Below are 4,975 nucleotides of genomic sequence, written 5' to 3'. Positions count from 1 at the left end.
TTAAGAACAAAGTGAGCGAACATTTTGTCAGCCATAGCCTTATTTGCTTGATAGACAAGAAATCTTAATGAGTGATAGTTCTTTCAGGGATAATGATGTGATAGTTAAAACATGAAAGATCGTTGTCGGAGGAAAGAAAAAGGTAATGTGGTAAAACATTTTCTTATTTGTCAATGTTTTTATGTTGCATTCTGTCTTAATTTTAGCTTCGTTTTTGTATAACTTTTGGGCTAGAAAATTATCCAGGAAGATAGGTGATTTCTTTTGCAATTTAGGAACACAAATATCAATATATCTCAGGTCATTTTGTCTAAAGTGATTAGTTTACCTTGACTTTTGCTATGAAATGGACTTTGTTTTTTGTGATGGAATTATCTTAATAAAACATATTATTTTTCGGTGTTGCTTCTTATTCACTATATACAATATGGTTGTGTGTGGTCAATCTTTGTAAATGTTCTGGCTATAAGCTTCTATACATCTTTGCCCCCTCTCAATTTTAATCCTGGCTCCGCCCCTGTGTTTAGTTATCCATTTTGCTGACCATAGGCCACTGCCCAACAAGCAATAGAGTCCAACAATGCTCGCTAGTCAGATCTGGCCATGCACGTCGGTGCCAACCAAAAGCCTCAGAGGGGAGCATGGGAATCACTGTGCGGAACGGTGAGGCCAAGTGCAAGGAGGTCAGGAGGAAAGCGGCCGCACCAGAGGACAAAGGAGCGTGAAAGAGAGAGCGAGACAAGTCACGGCTCTGGTGAATCGGATTTGTGTTAAAGAAAGTGGAAAAATTAAGAGGCAGGTGCAGAACTCCGGCTACAAATTGGCCCCTCGGTCGTACTGCGTGCATCAGATCAATCACTCCATCGATCACTACACTACGGCCTGGCCAGGGGCACGGCCAAGGGCGGCGCGCCGGCCGCACGCGTGGCCTCGTACAAGGTGTGCACCACGGACGCGTCCCCGGGCTCGGCGCTGCTCAAGGCCATCGACGACGCCGTGAGCGACGGAGTGGACGTGATCTCCATCTCCATCGGCATGGGTGCTGCCTTCGCGGCGCCCAACCTCCTCTCCGCCCCCGTCGCGCTCGGCGCCTTCCACGCGCACCAGAGGGGCGTCCTCGTCGTCTGCTCCTCCGGCAACGACGGGCCCGACCCCTACACACGTCGCCAACTCCGCGCCGTGGATCCTCGCCGTCGCCGCCTCCACCATCGGCCGCGCCTTCCAGTCCAGCATCGCCCTCGGCAACGGGAAAGTCGTCAAGGTACGCGCTGCGATTGCGATAGCCGTCGCCGTGGTTCACTGCTTCTTATTCCTCAACCTCAACGCAGCGCGCCATGCCATGCCTATCAGGGAGTCGGCATAAACTTCTCAAACCAGAGCCTCGGCGGCGAGCGCTACCCGATGGTGTTTGGGGCCCAAGCGGCAGCCCGGAACACGACGGTGGCCGAGGCAAGGTACGTACAACAAGACCATTATGAAGACGCCGAGTTACAATGTTGATCGCTGATCGGTCTGTGTGCGGCTGTATTGCATCTGCATTGCAGCAACTGCAGTCCGGGATCGCTGCGCGCGCGCAAGGTGGTCGGGAAGATCTTGGTGTGCGTCGACACGGACTCTATGGTGTCGCGGCAGATAAAGAAGCTCGTCGCGGAGGACGCCGGGGGAGGGGGCTGGTCTTGATCGACGCCACGGGCATGGACGTGCCGTCCGACACCGGCAGCTTCCCCTTGTCCATGGTGGGCTCCGACTTGGGCGCGCATGTACTCCACTACATTAACTCTACCAAGTGAGTCACGAAATAAAGAGATAAATACACCATTGGTACTTGAACTTGTCATGGATGTTCAGTTCAGTGCCTGAACTTGAAAAATACGCCCAACTAGTTCTAAAACTTGGCACCAATGTGTAAATACGGTGCTAATCTCATTAAAGTGCTATGATGTGGCACCGTATGTGGCTGACGTAGCATGAGGCACACTTATAAATAAGAAACATGATTACTATAAACACTATATGTTTCTATGACTAATGGGTCCTGCCTGTCAGAGAAACTAAAATAAAAAATAGCACCAAACAGGATTCAAACCCGAAACCATGAGCTATCAAGCAGCCAGTGCTGGCCACTAAGCCAACTAGCAATTCTTGTCAAATAGGGCACCTGAAGTTTGATTTAGTGCTGTCAAGCAGCCTAGGCTTGTCACCATGTCTACTAGCAACATGTTAATTTTTCTTTAAAAAATGTAGAAAGTCTAAAAATTATGATGACAATAATACAAATAAAGTTCAACTGTTCATGCTATAAATACTCTACATAAAACTAAAATAACTAACTTTTAAGAAATGTTCATTTAACATTAAAAATGTTCACATACAACGTAAATATAAGCCATGCCTGTATAAAAATGTTTTATTCAATATATTATTTATTTATTTAGCTTTTTTTAATATAATCCGTGATGGTATATTTTAAATGTTTGTATTACGTAAACATTTTTAAATAGTATTTTCTAAATAATACATAACTATTTCAAAAAAACTAAAGGAATATTTTTAGTAATATATTTTATTGCATGCCTTTCTATACTTATTTTTATGCACACGAATATTTGTGTACCATGATCTTATTATTTATGTACTACAAATATTTGTAACTGACAGCATGGCCTTGTTTATAGATTTTTGTAAAATAATATGTGCACACGAATATTTGTTTATCACGAAGTAAAAAAGTAAAATTAATTACACACGAATATTTGAATCTAACATTTATTATTAGTTCCCTCAAAAAACATTTATTATTAGGATTATTATTTACATACTTTTTCTTTTGACAAAAAGAAATAACATGTGCTACCACATCCGTTTTATATTACTCTACATTAAGCTTCGGGGGTTAGCTACATTGGCGTGCTGGCCAATAGATGCTGACTGTTAGCTCTAGCTCACCGGATGGATTCCTGTATAGCACCATTTTTCATTTTAATTTCCCTGACAGACGGGACCCACTAGTCATAGAGAAATATAGTATATCCAAATAATTTTGTTTCATATTTATAAGTGGTCCTCATGCCAGGTCAGCATACTTTACATATATGAATAGGATTAGCATCGTATTTGCACGTTCGTGCCAAGTTTTAGAACCAATTCAGCGTATTTTTCAAGTTCAGACATTAAAGTGAACATCCATGACAAGTTCAAGCACCACTGGTGTATTTACCTCCGAAATAAATAGTACTGTACTCCAAAATGCTGGATGGAACAAGTGAAGTGAACGACGATCGAACGATCCGTGTTTTTCTGGTTCAGGAATCCGACGGCCGTGATCCTCCCTACCGAGGACGTCAAGTTTTTCAAGCCTGCGCCCATGGTGGCGTCCTTCTCGGCGCGCGCGCGGCCCTGCTCGTCTCACCGAATCCATCCTCAAGCCCGACCTGATGGCTCCTGGAGTCAGCATCCTCGCCGCCGCGATGCCGCCCCGGCAAGAGGCGGACGTCCCCGCCGGCAAGAAGCCCTCGCCGTTTCCATCAAGTCCGGCACTTCCATGGCATGCCCGCACGTCGCTGGCGCGGGCGCTTTCCTCAAGTCGGCCCACCTGGACTGGTCACCGTCCATGATCAGATCAGCTCTCATGACCACAGGTAGTATATATATATGCTACGTCCACCGACAAAACAAAGCAGATCGCCCAGGTTAATTTGCATTTCTAACCAAAACGAACGATCGTGGCCGCAATGCAGCGACGACGGGAAACAACCTCGGGCAGCCGGTGACGAACAGCAACGGCGCGGCGGCGACCGGACACGACATGGGCGCCGGCGAGATCAGCCCGCTTCGGGCGCTCAGCCCGGGCCTGGTGTTCGACACCACGACAAGCGACTACCTCACCTTCCTCTGCTACCACGGCTACAAGGACAAGCTCGTCCGCAAGGTCTCCGGCGACGCCAGATTCTCCTGCCCCCGCGCGCGGCGCGCGTCCTCGGAGGACCTCATCGCGGCGAACGTCAACTACCCGTCCATCTCCGTGCCGCGGCTCGCGGCAGGGAAGCCTGTCGCCGTGTCGCGCACCGCCACGAACGTGGGGCCGTCCAAGTCCAACGTGACGTACGTGGCGTCCGTCGAGGCGCCGCCGGGCCTGTCCGTGAAGGTGTCACCCCAGCAGCTGCTGTTCTCGAGGCGGTGCACGACGGCGGCGTACGAGGTGCGCTTCGCCGGCGCCGGGGCCAGCAAGGGGTACGCGTACGGCGCCATCACCTGGTCGGATGGCGCGCACTCGGCCCGGACGCCTTTCGCGGTTAATGTTGTGTGATTGTCATATGTTTCAGTTTGGTTTCTCACCGCTCCAGCACTCCCTCTTTTTTTCATTCACTCTGCATATTAGTTTTGTTTAATCTTAAGACTTTAACTATCAATATTTGGTTATGAAGTTCTACGCCTTTAGCAGCGCAAAGAAGTTATCAAGGTAATTATTGTAAAAGCTATGTAAGTAAGTTACTAATATAGCAAAACTTGGCAAAAGAGAACAACTTGCCTGGGTGGTGTAGTTGGTTATCACGTTAGTCTCACACACTAAAGGTCCCCAGTTAGAACCTGGGCTTAGACAAATTTATTTTTTGACATTTTTATCAGTCGTCACGTTTTAGAACTTTGAACCCCTCAAAGATGATCCACTTTAATTTGGATCAACATTAATCCACTTAATCACAGTTACGGCTTTATGCATGCTTCATGTAAAAAAGAAGTCAGCAGACTAAACACGATGGAAATAGTCTGTCATGACCTGTGTTAACTCGAGGGCACTTACAAGCAAAGACTACACATTTGCCGCCAGTAGTTTCGTTATTTGATCCTCCTGAATGCTCCTTGCATAAGGTGTAAATGCTGTTAAACTTTTTCATTAGTGCGTGCAAAATTATGTTAATGGGATATGTAAGAATAGACTTGCTCAAATTATTCATGTTATACTCCTTTGATCCTT

General features: G+C 47.0%; 1 non-coding gene and 1 pseudogene across 1 annotated transcript; both read left to right on the top strand.

Moving 5' to 3' along the window:
* The first annotated feature begins 603 nt into the window (after positions 1–603).
* LOC109760075 (CO(2)-response secreted protease-like) lies at positions 604–4,474 on the top strand (annotated as a pseudogene).
* Positions 4,475–4,526: 52 nt separating this feature from the next.
* On the top strand, positions 4,527–4,600 carry TRNAV-CAC (transfer RNA valine (anticodon CAC)). The gene has a single exon. It is a non-coding gene; the product is annotated as a tRNA-Val (tRNA).
* The last annotated feature ends 375 nt before the right edge of the window (positions 4,601–4,975 follow it).

This window comes from Aegilops tauschii, chromosome 3 (genome assembly GCF_002575655.3).
Source record: "Aegilops tauschii subsp. strangulata cultivar AL8/78 chromosome 3, Aet v6.0, whole genome shotgun sequence".
NCBI classification, from domain to species: Eukaryota; Viridiplantae; Streptophyta; class Magnoliopsida; order Poales; family Poaceae; genus Aegilops; species Aegilops tauschii.
Note: the sequence above shows the minus strand (reverse complement) of the source record. Positions and strands in the feature narration are given on the sequence as shown.